Source organism: Hippoglossus hippoglossus, chromosome 6 (genome assembly GCF_009819705.1).
Source record: "Hippoglossus hippoglossus isolate fHipHip1 chromosome 6, fHipHip1.pri, whole genome shotgun sequence".
Taxonomy (NCBI): Eukaryota; Metazoa; Chordata; class Actinopteri; order Pleuronectiformes; family Pleuronectidae; genus Hippoglossus; species Hippoglossus hippoglossus.
Window position 1 is genome coordinate 18,017,890 of NC_047156.1, and position 17,421 is coordinate 18,035,310.

The following is a 17,421-nucleotide window of genomic DNA, read 5'->3' on the forward strand; positions in this document are numbered from 1 at the left end:
AAGTCTGATTTTAATAACTACTGAAGCTTTGAAGCCACAAAAATCCCATAATTGTCAATCCACTGCAGAGTGAGGTAGAGCCATTATACCCAATCAATAGATAGAGAGTCTGAGAGAGTCTGAGAGAGTCTGAGAGAGTCTGCGGGAGAGAGAGAGTCTGAGAGAGTCTGAGAGAGAGAGAGAGAGAGAGAGAGGGCATGTGTGAGTCAAAACTACAGGAACAGAGGGAGACACAAACATGGGACCAGGCTTCTGTGCTGTGACCTTGTTTGCTAATTAAGTGTCAGACCTATTTTTTCCACTCCAGAAAAAGAAGCTTGTATCTTAAGGCTTAGATTGCCAGAAGGCGATGGCAACACTTACTTTGCTTCCATTGGCTGGCTCCTCAGGGTGTCTCTCTTTGTGTGGGTGTGTGTATGTGAATAATGGTCATTATCATCAGTATCATTAGATGGCACTGTATGGGTAACCCTCTCTCATGAATACTGCATGAAGCCGTGAACATAGACGTGACAACACAGTGTAAAGCTGTGACAAAGTCTGTCACATGTGCTCACTCCAGTGATCATTCAACCTCAGTTTGACTAAATTCTATTAAAATATTACATTTGTCGATCATAGGTAGAGTCAGGTAATAAATCAATGTTATATCAATCAACAGTCAATGAATATTTCAAATGCATATTGGAGTGTGAAGAGAAGGAGCAAGCACTTTGGATGTGTGCCTTGCGAGTTCTTGCACAAGCCAGGGCCACTGTGCTGAACACACTGCAGAGACACAATGTGAATGAAAATGAAATGTAGGTCAAAACAAATGAATAGTTCAAACAACAACCATGTGCTAGTGATGACAGAGATTTCACAACACAACTTGGCTGCAAATAGTCATTTGCGCAAGCTCCATTTTGAAATCCTTTGGATCCTGGTCAGTGGATGCATGATTGTGAAACCTCGACTTAAAGTTATATGCTACAATCTTGGATCCCATTGTCTATCATCTGATGATGAACAGCCAACATTTTGGGGCTTTCAGTGGAGCCAGCGGATATCCGGGCCCAGACTCTGTCTTCTGTTTGACTTGAACTGGTTACAGTCCAACTACTTTCTTTAAATCACATGAGTTAAATGCTTGTTTGTAGGTGTTTTTAGGTCCAGACAGCATTTTGGCTAATATCTGTTAACTGCTATCTGCATATGAATGCAGATAGCAGCTCCTCTTGCTCTCCACACAGACTGTTTACCTGCCGGCAACCACATTCTGCTCAAACATGATCGGTCAAACTAGTAACGGGAGCTTCTTGCCTCAAAATCTTGTCCCTCTTCCCTTCAGATTTTGCATATTCACATGTAGAATCTGTTTTATAGAGATCATGTACGCCGCAGTAGCCTAAGGTTCCAGCACAAGCAATCGGAGGACACGTGTTGAAAATATACATGAGCATGGCCTGATGTCCAGAACGTTTCTATGGTAGGAGATTGTATCAATATCACCCTTATTTGAATTGTCTATTTATTAAAGAGACATAGTATTCAAACAGAATAACATGTTATATCTTTCTGTCAGTCTGTCTGGTTTCACTATATAGAATTCAAGCTTCATCATACGGGGCTGGAAAGTTGTTTTCACGACATATTTCCTCTTGTCTCCTTGCATCTAGCTGCCTACTTTACATTGTATGTGTTTTGTTCAGCAAGCATGAAAATTGCCCTATTTAATGACTCCCTCCCATGCTCCTCAAGATGCAGCACTTCTCTAAGCACTGAGAACAACTCATGTAAAGGCTGCTACCTTTGAAATGAACAACAGATTGAACTTCAGATTTCTGGTTGTTCCCTATTGTGCTGAGCATTGTCCTGTGCCAGTGCTGCAGGCTGTAAGTGATTGTTTGTCCAGTCTTAAAAAAGAGCAGCATTGTGCATGTGACATATATTAGTCACTTGAGTGCCAGTGTTGACCTATATGTTAAGGCCTGGGCCAAAGGAGGGGCAGCGAGCCAGAGCATCGGGCAGATATCTATTGTAATGAGCCTTAATGTAACACTCAGTGACACGACATGCGTCAGACTGTGGCACACACAGATGCAGCCAAGATGAACGCAGGGTTTATGTGCGGCTTTGGTGAGTTCCTCCAGCTGAAACAATTGTTGTGTAAGCAAAGCACTGTCTCTGGGTGAAAATAGCACGCATGAAAACACTCACACATGTATGCACACATTTACTGGAGACTCTACATGCATCTCTGACACAGGGAAACTCTATTACCTCTTTCACGCCAAAATTAGCAGGTTTACGTGGATTTTTCAAACGTGGGTTAGCCCGATTAAAAAGGCAATTGCCTCCTTTCCCATTGCCACGGTGGCAGATCTACGATTTTTTTTAAATCCGGGGCCGTAAAGGGGCCACAGTTCACACAGAGGGGCCAATGTCCATCAATGCACAATTTCTGATTCAGTAAGGTGCATATACTGTATATGTCATAATTCATTGTTTACTGTTGGTTCTTTAGTTTTTATCAAAGTGAGACTTCAATTTTGGAAATTGTTCCTTGTGAACTTTAAAAAGCTAAATAAGAAGCATGCAGCATGTGAAAAATGTGCCGGAAACTGAGAACCTCTCTCACCTCCCTGTCTTGCAGGTGTTGCATCTTGCATGAGATGCAACATGAAAAAAACCTCCTGGAAGTTCAGTCTATGGATTAGATTTGATGATAGATTAAAATTAAGCGTTTACTGAGGTGTCATGTTTCCATCACTGCCGATTGGAGTCGGGGACGATAAAAACCTGTCTGCAGAGTCATTTGACCTGGGAAAGAGACAATTGTATCCATTCCCCTTGCAGACAAAAGCCAGGTGTTAGTTAGTAATTCTGACTTTACCTCTTTCTCCTCTTCAATCTTGCAATTCCTGTAACTCTTTTTTTTCCCACACATAAATACTTGCAAATACACCTCCAGGTTCAATTTGTTAATTGGATCTATAGGCATGCTGTGGTGGACAGGACAGGACTGGAAGACAGGACAAGATGGAGTGACTCCCCCAAGCTGGGGGTGGAATGGATGCAGAAAATCCAGTGTGATTCTAAGCCTTATTATCTATGCCGTGATGACTCCTCTAGTGCAGGAATCAATAAAGTCTGACTGGCTCCAGGGTCACAGGGCCCCACTACAGGAAGCGGATATCTTAAAAACTATCCATTATGGATGAGGCAGTGAGGAGGAGTGTTAAGGTTGGCGAAAAAAGGGGAAAGAAAGGAAGACAGGGCCAGGGGAGAAGAATAAGATGAGAGGAAGGATGGGAGCTAAAGGATGGGTGGAGGAGCTGATTCAGAAGACGAGTGGAGGTGAAGATTTACAGCAGGGCAGTGAGCTGCCCTCAGTGTGGCTGCTTCCTACTGTTCCTCCAGTGTTGTTGATGGAAGGGAATGCAGCAATTGTCTTCTTCCCTCCCACTGTTTATTTTGTCCCCCCTGCAACTTGCAATAAAAATGTTTTGATATAATTTCCTCTTCCTCTTGCAGCAGCAGCATCCTTCCCTCTGTACATATACAGTGTAGTCTTCTTACTCATCCTTCCTTCTTGTAGTAATTTCTTCCTCCTCACTGTGTCTGCCATGCTTTGTGGCCATACCCTTGTTATTATTCTCCCTCACTTGCTAAAACACACATATGTAACCCCTCCTCCCTCTCTCTCTCTCATGTAATGCTCTCTCTCCTCCTCGTCCTCCTCCTCCTCCTCCGCTGTGATGTGAGGTCACAGCTGGGGAGCCCAATGATTTGACAGCTAAATGTTTGTGTGTCTGTGATGGAGGGGGGGAGCGGCTTCAGTGCCACCGACTCCCTGTGACAGAGCAAGGCAAGGAAGGCATGACAGCAGTTGCTAACCAGCAGCAGCAGACTATCGCAGTTTATCCCGGGGCACACATTATGGTGTAGCTGACTCCACTGCTGCCAACTCATCGCTAACGGGTCTGTAGCTACAGTCAGTCGTGCAAGGGTGCATCTGTGTGCACCTCAGGGTGTGTGCATGGGAACAGAGGTGGGTGGCAGCCTGAGCTCACTGTTTTGTGTGTGTGTGTGTGTGTGTGTGTGTGTGTGTGTGTGTGTGTGTGCTGTGCGGTGGTGGTGCCAGAGCAGAGCAGAGAGTCAGGAAGTTTGCTTGGGTTAATAAGTGTGTGTGTGTGTGTGTGTGTGTGTGTGTGTGTGTGTGTGTGTGTGTGTGTGTGTGTGTGTGTGTGTGTGTGTGTGTGTGTGTGTGTGTGTGTGTGTGTGTGTGTGTGTGTGTGTGTGTGTGTGTGTGTGTGTGTGTCTGTGTGTCTCAACTCTGCTAGCGCTGGGATTCTGTCCTCTGCAGAGAGAATAGCTCATTATCTGCCTCTGAACAGCATCCTACCTCCACACTGCAGTGCTGCACGCTGTCAGGATGAACGTATTGAAGCATTTACGTATGTGTGGTTACTGTGCCGACCTCTTTTTGTTTTTAAGCCAGGAGAAAAGTGGGTGTTGGGTAATACGGTATCTGTTTGTTTCCCTAAGTGCGTTTTTCTCATCTTGTTTACATTTTTCTCGAGGCTTTGCTTGTACATGCTTGATCTGCCAAGGACACCATTCATTAAATAATCATCAGTTATTTTGCTTCTTTTTTTTGTCACAGTGTAATTTATTCATCACAAGCTCCAACTCTGAGGCATGTGTGCTGCATGCCCAGTGTGGCCTATTAGGGCAAAAAGTCTGGCTTCATTGTCACGTACGTTGTGATAATGTCGGTCCCTACAGTGCTTTGTTTACACGGGTGTGTTGTCTTCATGAGCCTTAAGCATGTGCACAGTGCTGCAAGTGTAGCTTGTGAAGCTGCTTCACACCATGATGTATGAGTCACTTTGCCCTCGATGTAATGACTCTATATGCACAGTTAAATGTCAGTGGGCTCGTATATGTTCATCAGCAGCGGAACATGACTTTGCCGTCGTCAGAGCGCTCACAGCTTTGAAGTGGGGTCGGGAACACAGGATGTTGCTTCATTCTCTGCATGGCTTTAATAACAATTTTGCAATATTTGAACTGTGACTGTTTTGGGGATTATTTTCTACTGCTAGCAGGTCAGTGTTTACCAGATCTGATCATAACAGACGCACGCACACACGCACACTCTTTACTGGACCTATTACACAGCACGAGTCCCCAAATCCTTTTGGTCAAGTCATAACCAGGGATCTTCCAAACTTTAAGTTTCCAGGAAGTTAAACAGATGTGGTCACATATAGATATCTATAGAGTCTGCATACCGACCCAAGCCTGTCGGGTCCCAATATTTCCTGACGGGCTCAGGATGACTTCAGTTAAAACTTTTTTAATGATTTTCGTTTTGGGTTGAGTTTGGTCACAATGGCTGGGTTATGCTGGATTTTGTTTTTACACTGTTTGTGTCTGTAATCGGAGAAAACAAGCAGTAGCCATGTGAGGGACGGGGTAACACAAACTCAGAGCAGCTTCCATTAACCGCATAGGGCTTGTGTTTCAGTTCTGACTAGGGTTGCAAAATTCCGGGAATATTCAAAGTTGGAAACTTTCCATGGGAATTAACGGGAATATACGGGAATTAATGGGAATAAACTGGAAACTTTGGGGTAATTTATACTAACTGTATTTACCTTGTCATATACAGACATAAATATAAACATTTTGTTTTGTCATAAGCAGACATGCATGCAAACATTTCTAATACAAATTTTAAAAATGACATTTTTGACTTAATCCATTTGTGAGTAGAACTCTACCGTCTCTATGTGGATCTCAGGATAGAACCCGGTCAGTGAAAACTTATCAAAACCTGCAGGAACGATGGACTTAAATATGAAAATCTGACCTCAGCAGTTTCCTTTATGTGAAAGTATGTTGGAGATGAGTATTGGTGGTTTCTGAATATATTTTTACTTTAGAGGAAATGGATGTAAAGTGCAAAGGTGAAGTAGTTTTACACATAAACATCAGTTAATGGGAAGTAGTTCACAGGTGTTAAATGTCTCCTGTGGCTCAGCGGAGGAGAAAGCGGTGTTGATGATGTCATCGACCATGATCAACCATGTTCTTGGTTGTTTTAACCAAGATCATGCTGCAAGATCTAGAATTGCTAACGTTAGCCACTTGCCAGCAAGACAATTTTGTTCCTGTGGACTATAAATACAGTCACCTGTTTGCATTGTCAATCAATAATGGATACAGCGTGCTTTCTCGGACAAGAGGACTTTGGACTTTCATTTGACGCATTTGATCATGTGGGGTTGAGAGAAAAATAAATCCATTAATTCTGTCAATTTGGTTTACAATAGCTAGCTTCATCCTTTTCAAAGAAACACAGCGTGTGCTGCATTCCATACATCTTTAAAATAGAGTTTTGAATGACGTTTTTATTGCTCAGCCTTTAATTTGCGGTAATTACTTTTATTTTTGATAAGTAGCCCAACTCTCCCTTTTTTGATGGACCCCAACAGCCGCGAGTAATCGAGGTGATGGTGTACTTTTGTGTGGACATACATACATCCTACTCTCACTGCTGTAGAAAGTTAGCCTACTGTATACAAATAAACTTGGTATTAAAATGAGCATGACTTCAGTGTAACAAGTAATCAATATGCTAGGTAATGACAAAGACGTTCAAAAACAACAGAAAGTCATAGGTTTACTTTTCTGGCAGACAATGTTCCCACCTAGCTGCATCCAGGGTCCAGCTGAGCTAGGCTTGCCTAGTCTTGTTTTCAACTACATTTAAGTTACCTGTTATAGGCTAACATTTGCAAAAAAAGTGTCAAAATTTCCCAAATTCCCGAGCTTAACTTCCCATGGAAAGTTTCCGGAAAGTTTCCGGAAATTTACCGGAAATTGTCCGCCCCTTTGCAACCCTAGTTCTGACACAAAAAGCTGAAAGCCTGTCAGATTCAGGTCAGACTCGCTCAGTTTTCTTTTGCTTCTCGACTCCAGATCACAACTGGTAAAACCAAATTAGTATATGTGTGTGTTTTTCTCTCTTATCAGCTAATCAAAGTCGTCCAGTTGCACCACGTTCCCTCCCTCACTCCCCAGCTGACACACTTAAAGAAAACACCTGCAATGAGAGCTGACTGCCTTTCACGGTGCCTTCATTCACTCAAATCTCTCAGCGCTGCTCGTATTAACAAGCACACAAAAGTTCTTTTGGGCAATTTGGGCAGTTTCTTCTCCTCTGTCACAAGTTGAGTAGCTCCCTCTGCTTCTATTCTCTTGGACTGAATCACTGAGCAGCGAAAAAAAGGGGGTTTGGAGAAAGGATCAGATGTGGGCTGAAAGGGACAATTTATTTTGGCTTAAAGTCAAGCCTTTGAGAGAACGTGCTCGTGCCTGTCCTTTTATCAATCGACCATAATCAGCAGCAGTAAATCTGTTTAGCAATATGCAAGATGATTTATCCATGCTTGGCACGTGAATAAACTCTGATTCACTGACCTGTTCTTAACCTGTAGTACATGAGGTGGCACACACGTCGCTGCTTACTCAGTCGCCCACACATCAACACACACACACACACACACACACACACACACACACACACACACACACACACACACACACACACACACACACACACACACACACACACACACACACACACACACACACACACACACACACACACACACACACACACACCGATTCAGAGCCAAACAAGCACACAAGGGTGTTTGCAGGAATAAAGCAAACATGGCGAACAGCTGTATATTAGAAGGACTGAACAGCTGATGTAATGAAAAGAATGTAGACTCCATTTCCCTGTAGAAAGCCTGGACAGGAAATGCTTCATAAGAGCTATAGTCTATGTAATTGACTTTGTTTTTCTGTTCTTCCTTTCATGCATCCAGTCTCCGCATTGTCTTCTAAATATGCAACACCCCATCAAATGCGATTACAGGGAGCAGAAACCAGGGCACAGCCGATTTCAAACAGCAAAAAGACTTATTACAACCGAGACTCAGATGCCTTCCATCATCAGTTAGTCCATGTAAACACAGAATCTACTTTAAGCTGTAACTGACATTAATCCTTAATGTTTGCTTTAACCCGTTAGAGCAAATAAATGGGTGGGGCTTAGTGATGCACTAATAAGTTACATATTTAAATGCATGATCAGTAAGCTGCTGATTGTAATTTGCAGATACTCCAAATAGATAATTGGTGAATATTTTACTTTCACTGCCTATGATTACAATTAGAAGTGTTTTTTTTAACAGAAAGCCAAGTTGGTATTTGAAAACTCATCATGTGCTAGTGCGATACCAGAATTGTGCTTTTGTTTTCTGTGCTATTTTACAAAAGAGAAGAGATTCTTTGTTATTTGTTCATTTATTTAGTATCAGTCTCAGAAAATCAATTCTATAATGCAGTTAACTTTCTATAAGCTGTTTAGACTTTCCAATAATAAAGTAAACCCTTTTACATCGACTGTTAGATTTCCAAGATGGAACTGAGGCCTTGTCTACACTACTATAGATATTTTCCCCTTCATTAAAAAAAATTTATAAAATCCTTCCACATGACCTTCATTCAACAAAATATATCCATCCTCACAAGAACCCAAAAACGAGCATGCCGGGCCAGTAGGCGGTGATAAAGTGTTCATCAACAATCCGTCAATACTAGAGAAGAATGATGTGGTGTGATGGAAATTCATCTTGAGATTTGAAATAATGAAATTCTCAGACTGGAGTTGCCTTTGAGTCTTTATAATAGTAAGCTCTTCAGAGGTTACACAACAAGCACGGGTGCTCAAAATGGAACTGGCCGCAAGTTCACAAAAGCCAGAACTTATACAAAGAGGCGTTTCATAAAACATAATATGAAAAAAGACATGAAAGACATGAGATCATCTGTGTCTGTCCGTCCGCTGTAGCAGTTGGAAGAAAAACATCACCAAATAAGGGCATGCACCCTGTTGATCAAGGTCATAGCAGTGAGACACCGCCAAATAAGGGTTCCATCCTGTCAGGTAGACAGTATCACAGCAGTTAGACACCTGGTCAGGGGGATTTCCAATACCTTAGACACTGGTCAGTTGAATTTTCCACTACAGTGGTCTAAGTAATGTTGGACGAAGCAGAACCCTGTGATTTTTGGTAATGTGGTGCAGTGATGATAAATTTAACTGCAAACTTGTATTTAGTTTCTTGCCAACAAAATGTAGAGAAACAAGTATATATAGCCACCATTGTTGTTGTTGTTTCTGGAGCATGTTCATTACACAACGCAACAGTGGGCAGAGCCAAAGTAGAAATAGAAGTTCCCAAAAGTTTCTGTTGTACTTCTACACACCTACACACACTGGGAAAACATTTGAAAAGTGTGTGTTCTAGAGTCTTAAAAACAGCGTTTGTACGTGGAGAAGAAGCACGATCAAAACGAAAAACTATTTTTGCAAAATATCCACATTAGTGTGGCCAGGGCATGAAACAAACAGCAGCAGTTGCCTCATACTGTTTTTATCTGCTTTGGTCAGAATGATGTTGTGAAACAGCAGAAGTTTTGTTTACCTTATCTGAATGTGCTGTAGTTTGGTAAAAAAGGACAGAAGAAAGGAAATGATCCTCTTTTCTTCCTGTCAGAGGGGGGGCCATGCTGAGTCAGACACTCTGGGTAAACCACAGTGGAGAAAAAGCCGGATCAATGAATCCAGCCAGACACCAGCCTTATGCACTGCCACTGCTCTCTGTGCCCACATGCTGCATGCTCCTGAGAGATTTGCAGGCGGTTTTGATTAGCCAGCGAGCTCATGGTTTATGAACAGTCGCCTGCTAAAAGGAAGAAATGCTGCTTCTTGCCTCTATCTGCACAGTTCTCCTGACTTTTTAGTGACCCGTGTGTCTTATTTGGACGGAAGCCATTCGACGGGATTTGGTCTGAAGCATCGTCTTCTACCCTCTTGACCTGATTCATTTTATGACTTATGGCTTTTCTTACTGGAAGGTCAAGTAAAGGCATCAGTAAATTCCTAATTTCATTGGGTACATTTACACACAAACACACACACAAACTTTCACCACAACCTTTTCATGTTCCATAATCACTTATGTAAGTTGAATGACCCACAAAGTTACTTTTACTTACAGCCTAAGATAATACTAGTGTTGTTTTCACCTTGTGGGTGTGATAATTGCAAACTGTGGTCCAGGAGACACCTATGCCTATAGCACACGGGTGGCTTGGTGGACTTTCTCTAGGCTTACTCCAGACTTTCACATATAAGAAAGCAGCAGGAAAACAGAAAGATCTGGATTCACCTTGACATTTCCTTGATATTTTACCAGAAGGCTGGCAGGATAAGTTTTAGAAAATGTCCAGAGCAACTGACTGTGATTTTTGCGTTCTCATGTACAGCCCCTCTAGGCATTTTCAGTACAATGTAATGAACAAATGGAATTCAATGCATGTGTCGGCCTCTCTGTCTGTGTAGTCACAACACTTTACAGTCGTGAAATCAAACCGAAGGCTCAGTTTGAAGATGGTTGAGGTCCATCTCATGAGCACTGAGTTATGCAGTAAAAACTGCTGAAGGCTTATGGGTGGAGACGTCAACATGTTGACGGGCATGATGGCTGCATTGTACATGCTCTCTTGTTGCTGCTGTATTGTATAAGGCTTCATCCTTGTCTGTGTCATTCTACACAATGTAAGGTCTTTGGAGTGAGTCAAAATCAATTAAGACAGATGCTTCTCCTCCCACTTAAACTGTCAGCTGGACATAAATTTGTAAAATAGATGGTAGTTGGGTGTATGCAAAGATCCTGGACCTCTGCATCAATAAACACAATGAAATCCAATAGTTTTAATGTATTTTTTGCTTTGTGTTTTGTAGTCCTGGCACAAATCCTTTTTTGTTTCTTTTTGGCCGGATCATATATTTTATTTATTATGTTGTCATATCCAGCTGGGTGCGGTCCAGGCAGTATAAACTGGTTTGCTAAAATGCTCCTGTATGTGGTAACAGAGCTAAAGCAACAAAAAACTCTATTAAATCTGTTGTAGTGTCCGCTCTACCATATCCCTGCAACACTTGCTCAGCATTTATATAAGCTAATGCAACCCAGAGGCACCATGTAAGAATTTGTACAATGGTGGCTGCCTCCTGTCCCCGGAACAGAGCAGAGATGCTGCTAACGTCAGTAAACAAGGACAGGGCAGCTGAGTAATCATCTTTTTGCTGTTTCCTGGTGAGTTGCTCCACGGCAGAGGTTTAGGTGTAGGGCCTTGGTTAATGATTCTTAATGGTTGACAAGAATTCTGATATTTTTCAACCTGGGCACCATGTTTATAAATGGGGTGTTTATCTGATTCCAGAAGTTTTTGTAAGTACCATTCCTTTACACATAAACGTTCATAATCACAGGGCCCAGGTTGAAAAATACCAGAATTCTCCTTTAAGTAAAGGCACATTACTTGTTTTAGCATTTCCCTCAATTAAATTTTCCCTCCAGAAAGTTATAACTCTTCAAGTCAGAAATTCATCTTCTTAAATGTTTGAAAATGGTTCCATTTGGCAGATATTTACACATTTAGTATTTGGTAGTATTTGCCAATATTCATATTTTCATGTAATATTTTAGAATTTAGAGTGGGACATTGTCCAGTCGTGGTTTAACTTGGACTTGGAGAAACTACCTCCAACATATCTTTGGTATAGGGCGATAACTCAATATAGGTTGATATATAGTCACAATCTGAATCATGGATTTGAGTTATAGTTTGACAAATGTTTTGTGTTTCTAAAGTGAACTTAACTTCGAATGTAAGCCTGGTTGCATTCTTTACAACTCTGTCTGATGTTTGACAACATAAGAAAACATTATTATAACTTATATTAAATGTGACTTCCTGTATTTAATGAGCAGCTCGCAGTGATAGGATGCATTATATAACTTTATGACAGTGGGGTGATTTATGGTTTATCTTTGCATGACAAGCTTTGAGATATTCAGTGTGCAGATTCATTAATAACGAAAAAAGTAAAAAGCGGAGTTAATCCTTTTTCTGTTAAAGGAGATAAATGAACTTCAAAGCAGAGCTCAATTATTGTTGGCTTTCTTAAGGAAGATAAATAGAATAGGAGAGAGGGGGAAGAAATGCAAAAGATGTGGGACACTGAACTTCACAGTGTGCTCAGTACTGACACAATAATATTCAAAAGATATAGAACCATCAATCCATATCACAGACTTTCATGTCTAACACACAGTTGCAATTTTTCTTTTTGCAAAGCATGAGTTTTCTTGGCCGAGCATCTTTTCCAGGAGAGAAATAGCTTTCTCTGCAACAGTGGACGATTATGACAGTGATGATGGTACGTCTGGCCCTCTGCCAGGCTAATGATGAGAGAGGAGTTGGGGAGGTGGGGGTGGTTGTTTGGGTGCAGGGGGAGGGAATTGTGTCTGTCAGTGAGTGTTTTCAATTTGTATTTTTTTGGTGCTGGGGTGTCTCTGCGTGTGTGTGTGTGTGTGTGTGAGTGGGATGGGAGGGCTTAAAAGATTAAAACCCCATGCCTGGCCACAGTGACGGGAGAAGACCCCTCGTTGGAGTCTCTCACCACGGGGGGAGGCTTCTTCAGCGGCGTCCCATTTGCATGGTTCCCTGTCCTGCTCGGGGAATTAGCCTTTTTCTTTTTGCCATTGTCCCTCTATTCCCCCCTTTTCCACCTTGGAGAGAGCGCATCCATCCAGCGCTTGTTTCTGAGGCAGACAATGGAGTGAGGAGTATTTAGGACACTTGGCAGGGTAGGCATGTTGGAGGGGATGGGGGACACGGGCTGCTAAGTAGCTCATCCCCGTCACACAGCCACAGGCATGATAGCTCTCCACAGCAAGGTAAGCACTGAGCAGAGTGGCACCGCACAGCCCTGATTGTTTCACTGTGTGTCTAATATAGGGTTGTGTGGTGAAGGCGCTAACGGTTAACCTCCTCTTCTTCTTGACCGTAATGCAATTAACTAAGATTGTGGTGTTTGTGGCTAATTTTATGATTAGATTTAAACACTGCCTCCGTTAATCTTTTACCTAATGTTGTGTTCACACAGACTAATCCAATAAGGGGGTGAATAATAGAGTAATCTTACCATTGTTTGCTATTTTAATTGTAGCTGCCCACTACAGAATAAATGCACCTTGTTCACTCTTATCCTCTAAGACCCTTTCAAAGTACAATCTGAAGGTATTGATTGTTTTTGTTCAGTTTACTTCTGCACACTTTAATTACTGTATATGAAGTCCTCTCCCTTATCTGTGTAGCTCTGCCATCAGCCGTAAGCACCACTCTGTCACTTGGTAATTGCAGTTATTTACAGCAGAGTGTATGGCCATCAGTGAATGGAGAGTATGATATGTAGCCTCTGAAGCGTGTCCCTGCTCACCCATAGAAAGATCATACAGCCAATATCTTTATTGGACACATGTAGCATGAAGTAATTAAGCTGAATGGTTTTTTCTTCATAGAGGGCACGTCTCCTCTGACCTTTGCCTGTATGGCGCAATTTATCTCACACAATGTGACATATTTTCCATACTTAGATGCACAGAGAGAATTTCAGACCTGAATTTTGTCTTGAGTGTGATGCAACCACAGGCTTTATCGCACTCTTTCATGGCCTTTGCATGAAAGGTCAATGCATTTATGTTTCATGAATTACTGTACTTTTTATTTTATGTTGTCATAAATTAATAGCAATGATAACATCAGAGTGCAAGGCAGAAGAGGTCGCTGTTAATCACATGGGTTTCTCTTCTGCTCTAAGATTCAGGTCTTAAGGATCGATTGTTTCAGAGAAAACCCAATGTTGGAATTGTTGGGATAAACCCAATGTTGGAATAACCTCCTCCTGCCTAGCAATTCTTACTTATTTGGTTAGATTTGTGCATTTACCATAGACTGTTTATAAAGATAGGCACCGCATCTGCACTTCCTCCTACTATCTGTAAATGAAGCCAAAATGCAAAAGCGTCCAGAGTCAGCAAAGTAGCGATCGGGGGATTGAGCCCCGCAGTAGTGATGTCCCACAGATACACGCCCCCGACCAATTGAAAGTCAGTCTTAGCTCTCAATCATGACTTTTCACCCTCAGTTTTGTGGTACGTTTGAAGGTTTTCTGCCTAAGTTACTAACTACCAGTAGATGTTAGCAGATGTTAGCAGGTGTTAGGGACATAACCTCAGTTGTGCACCTTAGCGTCATCAAGTGTTTTGGCCTTGTAATCAAAGATACAGGCCGAACCTGAGGGTATGCTGAGGCTAAAGGTAAATCTTACTGCCTACTGGCTTGTATGGCAGCAGTATGAAAGCCATGTGGCCGCTCAGTAGATCAGACATCATAACCGCTTTCCCATTTTAGAACATAGGACACGATGGAGAATATCCCTTGTATGTACTGTGCTAATTAATGCCTACCACCAGTGGATGTTAGGGACATATCTTCAGTTATTAGTGTAGTCCATGTCCCATCCAGTAACATGGAGGAGGCAGTTTTTTTTTTTGAAAATATACTGCAGCCAGCCACCAGGGAGCAATTGAGACCCATTGACTTAACTGATGGGAACAGTCACGTCATTCATTTTTAGATGCAGTCTATGATTTGTAGAAAAATGTAACTCATCACTGTTATTTTTGTTATTTTTTTCATGATCATTTTTGTGAAGGACTCTCACTTTATGCATGTACCCTTTTATAAAACACGCCACTTAGTTTACCAAGTGAAAACATTCGCAAAAGCCAATTACTGTCCTTACTCATGATAACAAAATTATCAGCTGTCAGCCCCTGCTCCTGGTTTGTCACTCACACTTCAGGGATAAATTATGGCCTCCCTGCTGCTTGACAGTGGACAAACTGTGACATGATATCTTATAATTAAAGATAGTGCTATTGCACTGCTGCATTTGTTTATATACATTCAGATTAATTCCTACAGCGGTCCAGGTCCAGTCTTTATGGATTGAATGACTGGTCTCATTGATATTCAGGTCAGCAGAGGTTTGTTTGCCTGACTGGCCTTGGGGGGCATTGTGTTGACGGCAGGGGTTTGGATAAATAGCTTACATTAGCAAGGCGGCTTCTTCTCTTCAGAGAGAGAAGGTGGGAGGGAGGGCGAGAGACAGATTGACACAGTGAACGAGCCATGACTGGATCATCTGCAGCTGGATTACATCATGAATAATACTTTAAACTAAGTCTGTCTGCTTTCTGGTTTGGGAAGGACAAAATAACTACAGGAAGCAATCTGTGCATTAGATTGTACACAACAAGTAACAGCCTGAAGCAGTTGTACTGAAATATGTCAGAAGTATTATTTCTTGCAGGGGCTTATTGAGTAGTAAGTAGAAATGTAAAAATAAATCGGAAGAAATCAGGCTAACATTAAGTTCAGATAAAGTTAATCTTTGGCGGGACCACAACACTGCTCCTGAAGCTAGTGAAGCGCCTCGTCAGTCCAGCCGATACTTGCGGTTTGGAAATGGGTGAGTGACGTTTTGCTTCAAGGACACCATTTCAGTTACTAATTAATACTTGTTCAGCAGTCTGACAAGAGAACATGTAAACTGTGAACTTCCCATTTAAAGTAGTCGTTTATTCAGTTTTGCAGAGTCCAGTCATACGGCTTTTACCAAGTGTTATTCTTTCAAGTGCTGAGCATGCTCCTGCTTAGAAACAGGAGGCCTGTACAGTGGAAAATGAAGAGACCATTTCTGCAGGTGTAATTGTGTGTGTCTTGGGGTCACGGCTTTATCTGCTGCGTAATAGGTTTAGATAGCCTATGTCTGTATCCTGTGATTTAATTGAATCATTCTGTTGGACTTCTGGGAGGAATAAATCTGTTTATCTGAAGCCAAGTCCAGTCTAATTTCCCACGCAGATACAGAACAGAAGGAGTGCATCTCTTAGAGCAGAGGTTAGGGAGACGCAAAGGCTGTCGGTGGCTCATTTCACAATCCAAATCAATGATTCTGTCATAAATAATTCATAAGTTTGTGGTAAAATAACACTGTTTCAGCATAAAAATGAAATGGATCACAGCTTGTGTTTCTTCCCAATGTAAAAATGCAGTATGTATTCACAGTCAGATGTCTTATTACAGCGGATGTGAGGAGAAAGGAGCTGTTTTATAGTTTTTGCTTTTCATTTCAGAACTACATTTCTAAAGTTGGAATTTGATAGCAAACCTGAGCATTGGATTCCCATTAATATACAAAATCTATTTTTAGTGTAGTTAAGATGGTTCAAATGTTCTTACTATCTGAATTTAGGGAGGACAGCAACTCTCATCAGGCTCTGGATGAATAAAGCTAAAGAGATTGAATGTTAATTCTCCTTAAACCAGACTAAGTCACCACTGCCTCTTACAGATGATGTCAGACCCAATGTCTCACAGTTTGATCTTAATTTAATCTGGATCAATATTCACTCAAACATTTCTGCTGTATCCCAAAGAGAGTGGTCACTATATACCTCATCAATATTGCGTTCCAATATTTGATCTCATGCTTTGGTTTAAGTGACACACCAGTAGATGCAAGATGAGATGAATAAAGGAAATCCCACTTTAAACAGTAAGAAATTACAATATATAAAGACTAATTTGACATTTTGGAAACCACCACTACTTCTTTATTTCCTTGCTGAAAGATAGAAGAGAGGACTGATCTGACGTCTGTCTGAGAGCTACTCTGTAAACAGCAGCAGAAGTTTTACACAGAACAAAAACATGAAACACCAAGAGTCTATTCAAATAAAGTCACAAAGTTATTTACCGTACACGTGGGAGTGGCATCACTCCTCAACATTTGTGAAGAATATGAAAAATATTGAACTATTGCTTTAGTATACAGTAAGTCACATTATTATATATCTATGTATTGAACAATTGGTTTATGAGCGGGTATTTTAACTACAGATACAAATCTGGGAGAAATTAAACATACAAACTGTTTTTATGTAGACTCAGAAAACAAAGCCAGTTATCACTGTTAACTCCATGAACACTGAGGCTACTACTTGCATTTATTTTTCATTATTGATTATACTGTTTGTTATTTTCCACATGAATTTATCAGTCGTCATGTGAAAAACCAAGATTGGACCATATCTAAAGATATTCCCTTTTATAATAGTATAACACATATAATCCCCACAGTAGCTGGGACCAGATGAGTTTGGCTTTTTCACCCAATAAATGACTGAAACAATAGATTGATTACCAAGACATTTACAGATGAATTACCAGTGGACCAGCTAATCAATTATCCGACTAATTGTTCCAGCTCTGTCCTCAAACTAGAAGTGTTTGCGTCCTCCTGGAATTCAAATAATTGAAACCTAACACATTCATCAATAGTGAGGTGCTGGTCACTGGGTATAGACTGGTTCC

General features: G+C 41.4%; 1 protein-coding gene across 6 annotated transcripts in view; it reads left to right on the plus strand.

The window, feature by feature from the left end:
* LOC117763606 (contactin-1a-like) overlaps positions 1-17,421 on the plus strand; it is a 72,425-nt gene that overhangs the window by 16,346 nt on the left and 38,658 nt on the right. The window contains exon 1 of one of the 6 annotated variants that reach the window (XM_034588866.1): positions 3,810-3,963. The exons of 2 other annotated variants lie outside the window; for them this stretch is intronic. The gene's annotated coding sequence lies outside the window, so the exon portion shown is untranslated. Of the gene's footprint in view, positions 1-3,809; positions 4,034-12,611; positions 12,876-17,421 lie in introns of those variants that run through there. 3 more of the 6 variants (XM_034588865.1, XM_034588868.1, XM_034588867.1) reach the window with 3 other exon arrangements.